We start from the raw sequence: 15,915 nt of genomic DNA on the forward strand, positions 1-15,915 counted from the left end.
TACTAGAATGGTACCAGGGATGAGGGACTTCAGTTATGTGGAGAGACTGGAGAAGCTGGGATTGTTCTTCTTAGAGCAGAGAAGGTTAAGGGGAGATTTGATAGAGGTGTTCAAAATTATGAATGGTTTTGACAGAGTAAATAAGAGAAACTGTGTCCAGTGGCAGGAGGGTCGGTAACCGGGGGACGAAGATTTAAGGTGATCGGCAAAAGAGCCAGAGACGACATGAGGAAACATTTTTTTGACGCAGAGTTCCAATGATCTGGAACGCGCTGCCTGAAAGGGCGGTGGAAGCAGATTCAATAGTAACTTTCAAAAGGGAATTGGAGAAATATTTGAAAAGGAAAAATTTGCGGGGCTGTAGAATCAGAGAATCATAGAAGTTACAACATGGAAACAGGCCCTTCGGCCCAACATGTCCATGTCGCCCAGTTTATACCACTAAGCTAGTCCCAATTGCCTGCACTTGGCCCATATCCCTCTTTACCCATCTTACCCATGGAACTGTCCAAATGCTTTTTAAAAGACAAAATTGTACCCACCTCTACTACTGCCTCTGGCAGCTCGTTCCAGACACTCACCACCCTTTGAGTGAAACAATTGCCCCTCTGGACCCTTTTGTATCTCTCCCCTCTCACCTTAAATCTATGCCCCCTCGTTATAGACTCCCCTACCTTTGGGAAAAGATTTTGACTATCTACCTTATCTATGCCCCTCATTATTTTATAGACTTCTATAAGATCACCCCTAAACCTCCTACTCTCCAGGGAAAAAAGTCTCAGTCTATCCAACCTCTCCCGATAAGTCAAACCATCAAGTCCCAGTAGCATCCCAGTAAATCTTTTCTGCACTCTTTCTAGTTTAATAATATCCTTTCTATAATAGGGTGACCAGAACTGTACACAGTATTCCAAGTGTGGCCTTACTAATGTCCTGTACAACTTCAACAAGACATCCCAACTCCTCTATTCAATGTTCTGACCAATGAAACCAAGCATGCCGAATGCCTTCTTCACCACCCTATCCACCTGTGACTCCACTTTCAAGGAGCTATGAACCTGTCCTCCGAGATCTCTTTGTTCTATAACTCTCCCCAACGCCCTACCATTAACGGAGTAGGTCCTGGCCCGATTCGATCTCCCAAAATGCATCACCTCACATTTATCTAAATTAAACTCCATCTGCCATTCATCGGCCCACTGGCCCAATTTATCAAGATCCCGTTGCAATCCTAGATAACCTTCTTCACTGTCCACAATGCCACCAATCTTGGTGTCATCTGCAAACTTACTAACCATGCCTCCTAAATTCTCATCCAAATCATTAATATAAATAACAAATAACAGCGGACCCAGCACCGATCCCTGAGGCACACCGCTGGACACAGGCCTCCAGTTTGAAAAACAACCCTCGACAACCACCCTCTGTCTTCTGTCGTCAAGCCAATTTTGTATCCAATTGGCTACCTCACCTTGGATCCCATGAGATTTAACCTTATGTAACAACCTACCATGCGGTACCTTGTCAAAGGCTTTGCTGAAGTCCATGTAGACCACGTCTACTGCACAGCCCTCATCTATCTTCTTGGTTACCCCTTCAAAAAACTCAATCAAATTCGTGAGACATGATTTTCCTCACACAAAACCATGCTGACTGTTCCTAATCAGTTCCTGCCTCTCCAAATGCCTGTAGATCCTGTCCCTCAGAATACCCTCGAACAACTTACCCAATACAGATGTCAGGCTCACCGGTCTGTAGTTCCCAGGCTTTTCCCTGCCACCCTTCTTAAACAAAGGCACAACATTTGCTACCCTCCAATCTTCAGGCACCTCACCTGTAGCTGTCGATGATTCAAATATCTCTGCTAGGGGACCCGCAATTTCCTCCCTAACCTCCCATAACGTCCTGGGATACATTTCATCAGGTCCCGGAGATTTATCTACCTTGATGCATGTTAAGACTTCCAGCACCTCCCTCTCTGTAATATGTACACTCCTCAAGACATCACTATTTATTTCCCCAAGTTCCCTAACATCCATGCCTTTCTCAACCGTAAATACCGATGTGAAATATTCATTCAGGATCTCACCCATCTCTTGTGGTTCCGCACATAGATGACCTTGTTGATCCTTAAGAGGCCCTACTCTCTCCCTAGTTACTCTTTTGCCCTTTATGTATTTGTAGAAGCTCTTTGGATTCACCTTTGCCTGATCTGCCAAAGCAATCTCATATCCCCTTTTTGCCCTCCTGATTTCTCTCTTAACTCTACTCCGGCAATCTCTATACTCTTCAAGGGATCCACTTGATCCCAGCTGCCTATGCATGTCATATGCCTCCTTCTTATTTTTGACTAGTGCCTCAATCTCCCGAGTCATCCAAGGTTCCCTACTTCTACCAGCCTTGCCCTTCACTTTATAAGGAATGTGCTTACCCTGAACCCTGGTTAACACACTTTTGAAAGCCTCCCACTTACCAGACGTCCCTTTGCCTGCCAACAGACTCTCCCAATCAACTTCTGAAAGTTCCTGTCCAATACCATCAAAATTGGCCTTTCCCCAATTTAGAATTTTAACTTTTGGGCCAGACCTATCATTCTCCATAGCTATCTTAAAACCAATGGAATTATGATCACTGGTCCCAAAGTGATCCCTCACTAACACTTCTGTCACCTGCCCTTCCTTATTTCCCAAGAGGAGGTCAAGTTTTGCCCCCTCTCTAGTCGGGCCATCCACATACTGAATGAGAAATTCCTCCTGAATACACTCAACAAATTTCTCTCCATCCAAGCCCCTAATGCTATGGCTGTCCCAGTCAATGTTGGGAAAGTTAAAGTCCCCTACTATTACCACCCTATTTTTCTTGCAGCTGTCTGTAATCTCCTTACATATTTGCTCCTCAATTTCCCATTGACTATTTGGGGGTCTGTAGTACAATCCTATCAAAGTGATCTCTCCCTTCTTATTTTTCAGTTCTACCCATATCGACTCAGTGGGCGAACCCTCGGATAGATCCCCTCTCACTACTGCCGTGATGTTCTCCCTAATCAAGAACGCAACTCCCCCTCCTCTCTTACCTCCTGCTCTATCTTTCCTATAGCATCTGTACCCTGGAACATTGAGCTGCCAGTCCTGCCCCTCCCTTATCCATGTTTCAGTAATAGCTATAACATCCCAGTCCCATGTACCCATCCATGCCCTGAGTTCATCTGCCTTGCCCATCAGACTTCTTGCATTGAAATAAATGCAGTTTAATCTAGACTTCCCTTGGTCTTTGCCCTGCTTTCTCAGACCATCTGTCCGGTCATGTTCTGTACACTCTCCCTGACTGCCTTTTGTTTCTGTCACCACTTTATTTCCCACTGACTTCCTGCATCGGTTCCCATCCCCCTGCCACATTAGTTTAAACCCTCCCCAACAGCACGAGCAAACACTCCCCCGAGGACATTGGTTCCAGTCCTGCCCAGATGCAGACCGTCCAATTTGTACTGGTCTCACCTCCCCCAGAACCGGTTCCAATGTCCCAGGAATTTAAATCCCTCCCTCTTGCACCATCTCTCAAGCCACGTATTCATCCGAGCTATCCTGTCATTCCTACTTAACCAGCCCGTGGCACTGGCAGCAATCCTGAGATGACTACCTTTGAGTTCCGACTCTTTAGATTAACTCAGAACTCCCTAAATTCAGCTTGTAGGACCTCATCCTGTTTTTTACATATATCGTTGGTGCCGAAATGCACCATGACAACTGGCTGTTCACCCTCCCCCTCCAGAATGTCCTGCAGCCTCAGAGGGGCTGCACAGAGGGAGGGCTGCACTGTCGGAGGTGCAGCACAGAGGGAGTGCTGCACTGTCGGAGGTGCAGCACTGAGGGAGTGCTGCACTGTCGGAGGAGCAGCACTGATGGAGTGCTACACTATCAGAGGGGCTGCACTGAGGGAGTGCTGCACTGTTGAGGAGGGGCAGCACTGAGGGAGTGCTGCACTGTCAGAGGAGCAGCACTGAGGGAGTGCTGCACTGTCGGAGGGGCAGCACTGAGGGAGTGCTGCACTATCAGAGGGGCAGCACTGAGGGAGTGCTGCACTGTCGGAGGGGCAGCACTGAGGGAGTGCTGCACTATCAGAGGGGCAGCACTGAGGGAGTGCTGCACTGTCGGAGGGGCAGCACTGAGGGAGTGCTTCACTGTCGGAGGAGCAGCACTGAGGGAGTGCTGCACTGTCGGAGGAGCAGCACTGAGGGAGTGCTGCACTGTCGGAGGGGCAGCACTGAGGGAGTGCTGCACTGTCGGAGGAGCAGCACTGAGGGAGCGCTGCACTGTCGGAGGGGCAGCACTGAGGGAGTTCTGCACTGTCGGAGGAGCAGCACTGAGGGTGAGCATCACTGTCGGAGGGGCAGCACTGAGGGAGTGCTGCACTATCAGAGGGGCAGCACTGAGGGAGTGCTGCACTGTCGGAGGGGCAGCACTGAGGGAGTGTTTCACTGTCAGAGGAGCAGCACTGAGGGAGTGCTGCACTGTCGGAGGGGCAGCACTAAGGGAGCGCAGCACTGTCGGAGGAGCAGCACTGAGGGAGAGCATCACTGTCGGAGGGGCAGCACTGAGGCAGTGCTGCACTATCAGAGGGGCAGCACTGAGGGAGTGCTGCACTGTCGGAGGGGCAGCACTGAGGGAGTGCTGCACTGTCTGAGGAGCAGCACTGAGGGTGAGCATCACTGTCGGAGGGGCAGCACTGAGGGAGTGCTGCACTGTCGGAGGAGCAGCACTGAGGGAGTGCTGCACTGTCTGAGGGGCAGCACTGAGGGAGCGCTGCACTGTCGGAGGAGCAGCACTGAGGGAGAGCATCACTGTCGGAGGGGCAGCAATGAGGGAACGCTGCACTGTCGGAGGAGCAGCACTGAGGGAGTGCTGCACTATCAGAGGGGCAGCACTGAGGGAGCGCTGCACTGTCGGAGGAGCAGCACTGAGGGAGAGCATCACTGTCGGAGGGGCAGCACTGAGGGAGTGCTGCACTGTCGGAGGGGCAGCACTGAGGGAGTGCTGCACTGTCGAAGGGGCAGCACTGAGGGAGTGCTGCACTGTCGGAGGGGCAGCACTGAGGGAGCGCTGCACTGTCGGAGGAGCAGCACTGAGGGAGTGCTGCACTTTCGGAGGGGCAGCACTGAGGGAGTGCTGCACTGTCGGAGGAGCAGCAGTGAGGGAGTGCTGCACTGTCAGAGGAGCAGCACTGAGGTAGTGCTGCACTGTCGGAGGAGCAGCACTGAGGGAGTGCTGCACTGTCAGATGGGCTGAACTGAGGTATTGCTGCACTGTCGGAGGAGCAGCACTGAGGGAGTGCTGCACTGTCAGATGGGCTGAACTGAGGCAGTGCTGCACTGTCGGAGTGGCAGCACTGAGGGAACGCTGCACTGTCGGAGGAGCTGCACTGAGGGAGTGCTGCACTGTCAGAGGAGCAGCACTGAGGGAGAGATGCACTGTCGGAGGGGCGGCACTGAGGGAGTGCTGCACTGTCGGAGGGGCAGCACTGAGGGAGTCCTGCACTGTCGGAGGAGCAGCACTGAGGGAGTGCTGCACTGTCGGAGGAGCAGCACTGAGGGAGTGCTGCACTGTCAGAGGGGCAGCACTGAGGGAGCGCTGCACTGTCGGAGGAGCAGCACTGAGGGAGTTCTGCACTGTCGGAGGAGCAGCACTGAGGGAGTCCTGCACTGTCAGAGGAGCAGCACTGAGGGAGTGCTGCACTGTCGGAGGAGCAGCACTGAGGGAGTCCTGCACTGTCGGAGGAGCAGCACTGAGGGAGTGCTGCACTGTCGGAGGAGCAGCACTGAGGGAGTGCTGCACTGTCAGAGGGGCAGCACTGAGGGAGCGCTGCACTGTCGGAGGAGCAGCACTGAGGGAGAGCATCACTGTCAGAGGGGCAGCACTGAGGGAGTGCTGCACTGTCTGAGGAGCAGCACTGAGGGAGCGCTGCACTGTCGGAGGAGCAGCACTGAGGGAGTGCTGCACTGTCAGAGGAGCAGCACTGAGGGAGTGCTGCACTGTCGGAGGGGCAGCACTGATGGAGTGCTGCACTGTCGGAGGGGCAGCACTGAGGGAGCGCTGCACTGTCGGAGGAGCAGCACTGAGGGAGTGCTGCACTTTCGGAGGGGCAGCACTGAGGGAGTGCTGCACTGTCTGAGGAGCAGCACTGAGGGAGCGCTGCAATGTCGGAGGGGCAGCACTGAGGGAGTGCTGCACTATCAGAGGGGCAGCACTGAGGGAGTGCTGCACTGTCGAAGGGGCAGCACTGAGGGAGTGCTGCACTGTCGGAGGGGCAGCACTGAGGGAGCGCTGCACTGTCGGAGGAGCAGCACTGAGGGAGTGCTGCACTTTCGGAGGGGCAGCACTGAGGGAGTGCTGCACTGTCGGAGGAGCAGCACTGAGGGAGAGCTGCACTGTCGGAGGAGCAGCACTGAGGGAGTGCTGCACATTCGGAGGGGCAGCACTGAGGGAGTGCTGCACTGTCGGAGGAGCAGCAGTGAGGGAGTGCTGCACTGTCAGAGGAGCAGCACTGAGGGAGTGCTGCACTGTCGGAGGAGCAGCACTGAGGGAGTGCTGCACTGTCAGATGGGCTGAACTGAGGTATTGCTGCACTGTCGGAGGAGCAGCACTGAGGGAGTCCTGCACTGTCGGAGGAGCAGCACTGAGGGAGTGCTGCACTGTCGGACGAGCAGCACTGAGGGAGTGCTGCACTGTCGGAGGGGCAGCACTGAGGCAGTGCTGCACTATCAGAGGGGCAGCACTGAGGGAGTGCTGCACTGTCGGAGGGGCGGCACTGAGGGAGTGCTGCACTGTCGGAGGAGCAGCACTTTGCGAGAGCATCACTCTCGGAGGAGCAGCAGTGAGGGAGTGCTGCACTGTCGGAGGAGCTGCACTGAGGGAGTGCTGCACTGTCGGAGGAGCAGCACTGAGGAAGAGCTGCACTGTCGGAGGAGCAGCACTGAGGGAGTGCTGCAGTGTCAGAGATGCAGCACTGAGGGAGAGCTGCACAGTCGTAGGAGCAGCACTGAGGGAGTGCTGCACTGTCAGAGATGCAGCACTGAGGGAGAGCTGCACAGTCGGAGGAGCAGCACTGAGGGAGTGCTGCACTTTCGGAGGGGCAGCACTGAGGGAGTGCTGCACTATCACAGGGGCAGCACTGAGGGAGTGCTGCACTGTCGGAGGTGCAGCACTGAGGGAGTGCTGCATTTTCGGAGGGGCAGCACTGAGGGAGAGCTGCACTGTCAGAGGAGCAGCACTGAGGGAGAGATGCACTGTTGGAGGAGCAGCACTGAGGGAGTGCTGCACTGTCGGAGGAGCAGCACTGAGGGAGTCCTGCACTGTCGGAGGAGCAGCACTGAGGGAGTGCTGCACTGTCGGAGGAGCAGCACTGAGGGAGTGCTGCACTGTCGGAGGAGCAGCACTGAGGGAGTCCTGCACTGTCGGAGGAGCAGCACTGAGGGAGTCCTGCACTGTCGGAGGAGCAGCACTGAGGGAGTGCTGCACTGTCGGAGGAGCAGCACTGAGGGAGTGCTGCACTGTCGGAGGAGCAGCACTGAGGGAGTGCTGCACTGTCGGAGGAGCAGCACTGAGGGAGTCCTGCACTGTCGGAGGAGCAGCACTGAGGGAGTGCTGCACTGTCGGAGGAGCAGCACTGAGGGAGTGCTGCACTGTCGGAGGAGCAGCACTGAGGGAGTGCTGCACTGTCGGAGGAGCAGCACTGAGGGAGTGCTGCACTGTCGGAGGAGCAGCACTGAGGGAGTGCTGCACTGTCGGAGGGGCAGCACTGAGGGAGTGCTGCACTGTCGGAGGGGCAGCACTGAGGGAGTGCTGCACTGTCGGAGGGGCAGCACTGAGGGAGCGCTGCACTGTCGGAGGAGCAGCACTGAGGGAGTGCTGCACTGTCAGATGGGATGAACTGAGGTATTGCTGCACTGTCGGAGGAGCAGCACTGAGGGAGTCCTGCACTGTCGGAGGAGCAGCACTGAGGGAGTGCTGCACTGTCGGAGGCGCAGCACTGAGGGAGTGCTGCACTGTCGGAGGGGCAGCACTGAGGCAGTGCTGCACTATCAGAGGGGCAGCACTGAGGGAGTGCTGCACTGTCGGAGGGGCGGCACTGAGGGAGTGCTGCACTGTCGGAGGGGCAGCACTGAGGGAACGCTGCACTGTCGGAGGAGCTGCACTGAGGGAGTGCTGCACTGTCGGAGGAGCAGCACTGAGGGAGTGCTGCACTGTCGGAGGGGCAGCACTGAGGGAGCGCTGCACTGACGGAGGAGCAGCACTGATGGAGTGCTGCACTGTCGGAGGAGCAGAACTGAGGGAGAGCTGCACTGACGGAGGAGCAGCACTGAGGGAGAGCTGCACTGACGGAAGGGCAGCACTGAGGGAGAGCTGCACTGACGGAAGGGCAGCACTGAGGGAGAGCTGCACTGACGGAAGGGCAGCACTGAGGGAGTGCTGCACTGTCTGAGGAGCAGCACTGATGGAGCGCTGCACTGTCGGAGGAGCAGCACTGAGGGAGTGCTGCACTGTCAGAGGAGCAGCACTGAGGGAGTGCTGCACTGTCGGAGGGGCAGCACTGATGGAGTGCTGCACTGTCGGAGGGGCAGCACTGAGGGAGCGCTGCACTGTCGGAGGAGCAGCACTGAGGGAGTGCTGCACTTTCGGAGGGGCAGCACTGAGGGAGTGCTGCACTGTCTGAGGAGCAGCACTGAGGGAGCGCTGCAATGTCGGAGGGGCAGCACTGAGGGAGTGCTGCACTATCAGAGGGGCAGCACTGAGGGAGTGCTGCACTGTCGAAGGGGCAGCACTGAGGGAGTGCTGCACTGTCGGAGGGGCAGCACTGAGGGAGCGCTGCACTGTCGGAGGAGCAGCACTGAGGGAGTGCTGCACTTTCGGAGGGGCAGCACTGAGGGAGTGCTGCACTGTCGGAGGAGCAGCACTGAGGGAGAGCTGCACTGTCGGAGGAGCAGCACTGAGGGAGTGCTGCACATTCGGAGGGGCAGCACTGAGGGAGTGCTGCACTGTCGGAGGAGCAGCAGTGAGGGAGTGCTGCACTGTCAGAGGAGCAGCACTGAGGGAGTGCTGCACTGTCGGAGGAGCAGCACTGAGGGAGTGCTGCACTGTCAGATGGGCTGAACTGAGGTATTGCTGCACTGTCGGAGGAGCAGCACTGAGGGAGTCCTGCACTGTCGGAGGAGCAGCACTGAGGGAGTGCTGCACTGTCGGACGAGCAGCACTGAGGGAGTGCTGCACTGTCGGAGGGGCAGCACTGAGGCAGTGCTGCACTATCAGAGGGGCAGCACTGAGGGAGTGCTGCACTGTCGGAGGGGCGGCACTGAGGGAGTGCTGCACTGTCGGAGGAGCAGCACTTTGCGAGAGCATCACTCTCGGAGGAGCAGCAGTGAGGGAGTGCTGCACTGTCGGAGGAGCTGCACTGAGGGAGTGCTGCACTGTCGGAGGAGCAGCACTGAGGAAGAGCTGCACTGTCGGAGGAGCAGCACTGAGGGAGTGCTGCAGTGTCAGAGATGCAGCACTGAGGGAGAGCTGCACAGTCGTAGGAGCAGCACTGAGGGAGTGCTGCACTGTCAGAGATGCAGCACTGAGGGAGAGCTGCACAGTCGGAGGAGCAGCACTGAGGGAGTGCTGCACTTTCGGAGGGGCAGCACTGAGGGAGTGCTGCACTATCACAGGGGCAGCACTGAGGGAGTGCTGCACTGTCGGAGGTGCAGCACTGAGGGAGTGCTGCATTTTCGGAGGGGCAGCACTGAGGGAGAGCTGCACTGTCAGAGGAGCAGCACTGAGGGAGAGATGCACTGTTGGAGGAGCAGCACTGAGGGAGTGCTGCACTGTCGGAGGAGCAGCACTGAGGGAGTCCTGCACTGTCGGAGGAGCAGCACTGAGGGAGTGCTGCACTGTCGGAGGAGCAGCACTGAGGGAGTGCTGCACTGTCGGAGGAGCAGCACTGAGGGAGTCCTGCACTGTCGGAGGAGCAGCACTGAGGGAGTCCTGCACTGTCGGAGGAGCAGCACTGAGGGAGTGCTGCACTGTCGGAGGAGCAGCACTGAGGGAGTGCTGCACTGTCGGAGGTGCAGCACTGAGGGAGTGCTGCACTGTCGGAGGAGCAGCACTGAGGGAGTCCTGCACTGTCGGAGGAGCAGCACTGAGGGAGTGCTGCACTGTCGGAGGAGCAGCACTGAGGGAGTGCTGCACTGTCGGAGGAGCAGCACTGAGGGAGTGCTGCACTGTCGGAGGAGCAGCACTGAGGGAGTGCTGCACTGTCGGAGGAGCAGCACTGAGGGAGTGCTGCACTGTCGGAGGGGCAGCACTGAGGGAGTGCTGCACTGTCGGAGGGGCAGCACTGAGGGAGTGCTGCACTGTCGGAGGGGCAGCACTGAGGGAGCGCTGCACTGTCGGAGGAGCAGCACTGAGGGAGTGCTGCACTGTCAGATGGGATGAACTGAGGTATTGCTGCACTGTCGGAGGAGCAGCACTGAGGGAGTCCTGCACTGTCGGAGGAGCAGCACTGAGGGAGTGCTGCACTGTCGGAGGAGCAGCACTGAGGGAGTGCTGCACTGTCGGAGGGGCAGCACTGAGGCAGTGCTGCACTATCAGAGGGGCAGCACTGAGGGAGTGCTGCACTGTCGGAGGGGCGGCACTGAGGGAGTGCTGCACTGTCGGAGGGGCAGCACTGAGGGAACGCTGCACTGTCGGAGGAGCTGCACTGAGGGAGTGCTGCACTGTCGGAGGAGCAGCACTGAGGGAGTGCTGCACTGTCGGAGGGGCAGCACTGAGGGAGCGCTGCACTGACGGAGGAGCAGCACTGATGGAGTGCTGCACTGTCGGAGGAGCAGAACTGAGGGAGAGCTGCACTGACGGAGGAGCAGCACTGAGGGAGAGCTGCACTGACGGAAGGGCAGCACTGAGGGAGAGCTGCACTGACGGAAGGGCAGCACTGAGGGAGAGCTGCACTGACGGAAGGGCAGCACTGAGGGAGTGCTGCACTTTCGGAGGAGCAGCACTGAGGGAGTGCTGCACTGTCAGAGGCGCAGCACTGAGGTAGTGCTGCACTGTCGGAGAGGCAGCACTGAGGGACTGCTGCACTGTCGGAGGGGCAGCACTGAGGGAGTGCTGCACTGTGGGAGTGGCAGCACTGAGGGAACGCTGCACTGTCGGAGGAGCTGCACTGAGGGAGTGCTGCACTGTCGGAGGAGCAGCACTGAGGGAGTGCTGCATTTTCGGAGGAGCAGCAGTGAGGGAGCGCTGCACTGTCGGAGGAGCAGCACTGAGGGAGTGCTGTATTTTCGGAGGGGCAGCACTGAGGGAGAGCTGCATTTTCGGAGGGGCAGCACTGAGGGAGTCCTGCACAGTCGGAGGAGCAGCACTGAGGGAGTGCTGCACTGTCGGAGGAGCAGCACTGAGGGAGTGCTGCACTGTCAGAGGAGCAGCACTGAGGGAGTGCTGCACTGTCGGAGGAGCAGCACTGAGGGAGAGCATCACTGTCAGAGGGGAAGCACTGAGGGAGTGCTGCACTGTCTGAGGAGCAGCACTGAGGGAGCGCTGCACTGTCGGAGGAGCAGCACTGAGGGAGTGCTGCACTGTCAGAGGAGCAGCACTGAGGGAGTGCTGCACTGTCGGAGGGGCAGCACTGATGGAGTGCTGCACTGTTGGAGGGGCAGCACTGAGGGAGAGCTGCACTGTGAGAGGAGCCGCACTGTGGGATTGCTGCACTGGTGAGGAGGAGCAGCACTGAGGGAGTGCTGCAGTGTCAGAGATGCAGCACTGAGGGGGAGCTGCACAGTCGTAGGAGCAGCACTGAGGGAGTGCTGCACTGTCAGAGATGCAGCACTGAGGGAGAGCTGCACAGTCGGATGGGCAGCACTGAGGAAGCGCTGCACTGTCGGAGGAGCAGCACTCAGGGAGTGCTGCACTTTCGGAGGGGCAGCACTGAGGGAGTGCTGCACTATCACAGGGGCAGCACTGAGGGAGTGCTGCACTGTCGGAGGTGCAGCACTGAGGGAGCGCTGCACTGTCAGAGGAGCAGCACTGAGGGAGTGCTGCATTTTCGGAGGGGCAGCACTGAGGGAGAGCTGCACTGTCAGAGGAGCAGCACTGAGGGAGTGCTGCACTGTCAGAGGAGCAGCACTGAGGGAGTGCTGCACTGTCGGAGGAGCAGCACTGAGGGAGTGCTGCACTGTCGGAGGAGCAGCACTGAGGGAGTCCTGCACTGTCGGAGGAGCAGCACTGAGGGAGTCCTGCACTGTCGGAGGAGCAGCACTGAGGGAGTGCTGCACTGTCGGAGGAGCAGCACTGAGGGAGTGCTGCACTGTCGGAGGAGCAGCACTGAGGGAGTGCTGCACTGTCGGAGGAGCAGCACTGAGGGAGTCCTGCACTGTCGGAGGAGCAGCACTGAGGGAGTGCTGCACTGTCGGAGGAGCAGCACTGAGGGAGTGCTGCACTGTCGGAGGGGCAGCACTGAGGGAGCGCTGCACTGACGGAGGAGCAGCACTGATGGAGTGCTGCACTGTCGGAGGAGCAGAACTGAGGGAGTGCTGCACTGTCGGAGGAGCAGCACTGAGGGAGTGCTGCACTGTCGGAGGTGCAGCACTGAGGGAGTGCTGCACTGTCGGAGGGGCAGCACTGAGGGAGTGCTGCACTGTCGGAGGGGCAGCACTGAGGGAGTGCTGCACTGTCGGAGGGGCAGCACTGAGGGAGCGCTGCACTGTCGGAGGAGCAGCACTGAGGGAGTGCTGCACTGTCAGATGGGATGAACTGAGGTATTGCTGCACTGTCGGAGGAGCAGCACTGAGGGAGTCCTGCACTGTCGGAGGAGCAGCACTGAGGGAGTGCTGCACTGTCGGAGGGGCGGCACTGAGGGAGTGCTGCACTGTCGGAGGGGCAGCACTGAGGGAACGCTGCACTGTCGGAGGAGCTGCACTGAGGGAGTGCTGCACTGTCGGAGGAGCAGCACTGAGGGAGTGCTGCACTGTCGGAGGGGCAGCACTGAGGGAGCGCTGCACTGACGGAGGAGCAGCACTGATGGAGTGCTGCACTGTCGGAGGAGCAGAACTGAGGGAGAGCTGCACTGACGGAGGAGCAGCACTGAGGGAGAGCTGCACTGACGGAAGGGCAGCACTGAGGGAGAGCTGCACTGACGGAAGGGCAGCACTGAGGGAGAGCTGCACTGACGGAAGGGATACACTGATGGAGTGCTGCACTTTCGAAGGAGCAGCACTGAGGGAGTGCTGCACTGTCAGAGGCGCAGCACTGAGGTAGTGCTGCACAGTCGGAGAGGCAGCACTGAGGGACTGCTGCACTGTCGGAGGGGCAGCACTGAGGGAGTGCTGCACTGTCGGAGGCGCAGCACTGAGGTAGTGCTGCACTGTCGGAGAGGCAGTACTGTGGGAATGCTGAACTGATGAGGAGGGGCAGCACTGAGGGAGAGCTGCACTGTCGGAGGAGCAGCACTGAGGGAGAGCTGCACTGACGGAAGGGCAGCACTGAGGGAGTGCTGCACTTTCGGAGGAGCAGCACTGAGGGAGTGCTGCACTGTCAGAGGCGCAGCACTGAGGTAGTGCTGCACTGTCGGAGAGGCAGCACTGAGGGACTGCTGCACTGTCGGAGGGGCAGCACTGAGGGAGTGCTGCACTGTCGGAGGCGCAGCACTGAGGTAGTGCTGCACTGTCGGAGAGGCAGTACTGAGGGAGTGCTGCACTGGTGAGGAGGGGCAGCACTGAGGGAGTGCTGCACTGTCGGAGGAGCAGCACTGAGGGAGTGCTGCACTGTCAGAGGCGCAGCACTGAGGTAGTGCTGCACTGTCGGAGAGGCAGCACTGAGGGACTGCTGCACTGTCGGAGGGGCAGCACTGAGGGAGTGCTGCACTGTCGGAGGCGCCTCACTGAGGTAGTGCTGCACTGTCGGAGAGGCAGTACTGAGGGAGTGCTGCACTGATGAGGAGGGGCAGCACTGAGGGAGTGCTGCACTGGTGAGGAGGGGCAGCACTGATGGAGTGCTGCACTGTCAGAGATGCAGCACTGAGGGAGAGCTGCACAGTCGGAGGAGCAGCACTGAGGGAGAGCTGCACTGTCGGAGGGGCAGCACTGAGGGAGTGCTGCACTGTCAAAGAAGCAGCACTGAGGGAGTGCTGCACTGTCGGAGGGGCAGCACTGAGGGAACGCTGCACTGTCGGAGGCGCAGCACTGAGGGAGTGCTGCACTGTCGGACAGGCAGCACTGAGGGAGCGCTGCACTGTCAAAGAAGCAGCACTGAGAGAGTGCTGCACTGTTGGAGGCGCAGCACTGAGGGAGTGCTGCACTGTCGGAGAGGCAGCACTGAGGGACTGCTGCACTGTCGGAGAGGCAGCACTGAGGGAGAGCTGCACTGTCGGAGGAGCAGCACTGAGGGAGTGCTGCACTGTCGGAGGGGCAGCACTGAGGGAATGCTGCACTGTCGGAGGCGCAGCACTGAGGGAGAGCTGCATTGTCAGAGGAGCAACACTGAGGGGGTGCTGCACTGTCAGAGGAGCAGCACTGAGGGAGATCTGCATTGTCAGAGCAGCAGCATTGAGGGAGTCCTGCACTGTCGGAGAGGCAGCACTGAGGGAGTGCTGCACTGTCGGAGGAGCAGCACTGAGTCAGTGCTAAACTATCAGAGGGGCTGCACTGTGGGAGTGCTGCACTGTTGAGGAGGGGCAGCACTGAGGGAGTGATGCACTGTCGGAGGGGCAGCACTGATGGAGTGCTGCACTGTCGGAACGGCAGCATTGAGGGATTGTTGCACTGTCGGAGGAGCAGCACTGAGGGAGAGCTGCACTGTCAGAGGAGCAGCACTGAGGGAGAGCTGCACTGTCGGAGGGGCAGCACTGATGGAGTGCTGCACTGTCAGAGATGCAGCACTGAGGGAGAGCTGCACAGTCGGAGGAGCATCACTGAGGGAGAGCTGCACTGTCAGAGGAGCAGCACTGAGGGAGAGCTGCACTGTCGGAGGGGCAGCACTGATGGAGTGCTGCACTGTCAGAGATGCAGCACTGAGGGAGAGCTGCACAGTCGGAGGAGCAGCACTGAGGGAGTGCTGCACTGTCAAAGAAGCAGCACTGAGGGAGTGCTGCACTGTCAGAGGAGCAGCACTGAGGGAGTGCTGCACTGTCAAAGAAGCAGCACTGAGGGAGTGCTGCACTGTCGGAGGGGCAGCACTGAGGGAGTGCTGCACTGTCGGAGGGGCAGCACTGAGGGAGTGCTGCACTGTCGGAGGCGCAGCACTGAGGGAGTGCTGAACTGTCGGAGGAGCAGCACTGAGGGAGAGCTGCATTGTCAGAGGAGCAACACTGAGGGGGTGCTGCACTGTCAGAGGAGCAGCACTGAGGGAGATCTGCATTGTCAGAGCAGCAGCATTGAGGGAGTCCTGCACTGTCGGAGAGGCAGCACTGAGGGAGTGCTGCACTGTCGGAGGTGCAGCACTGAGTGAGTGCTAAACTATCAGAGGGGCTGCCCTGAGGGAGTGCTGCACTGTTGAGGAGGGGCAGCACTGAGGGAGTGCTGCACTGTTGAGGAGGGGCAGCACTGAGGGAGTGCTGCATTGGTGAGGAGGGGCAGCACTGATGGAGTGCTGCACTGTCGGAGAGGCTGCACTGTGGGAGTGCTGCACTGTTGAGGAGGGGCAGCACTGATGGAGTGCTGCACTGTCGGAGAGGCAGCACTGAGGGACTGCTGCACTGTTGGAGGGGCAGCACTGAGGGAGTGCTGCACTGTCAAAGAAGCAGCACTGAGAGAGTGCTGCACTGTCGGAGGCGCAGCACTGAGGGAGTGCTGCACTGTCGGAGAGGCAGCACTGAGGGAGTGCTGCACTGTCGGAGGCGCAGCACTGAGGTAGTGCTGCACTGTCGGAGAGGCAGCACTGAGGGAGTGCTGCACTG

This window comes from Heptranchias perlo, chromosome 12, assembly GCF_035084215.1.
Source record: "Heptranchias perlo isolate sHepPer1 chromosome 12, sHepPer1.hap1, whole genome shotgun sequence".
Lineage (NCBI taxonomy): Eukaryota > Metazoa > Chordata > Chondrichthyes > Hexanchiformes > Hexanchidae > Heptranchias > Heptranchias perlo.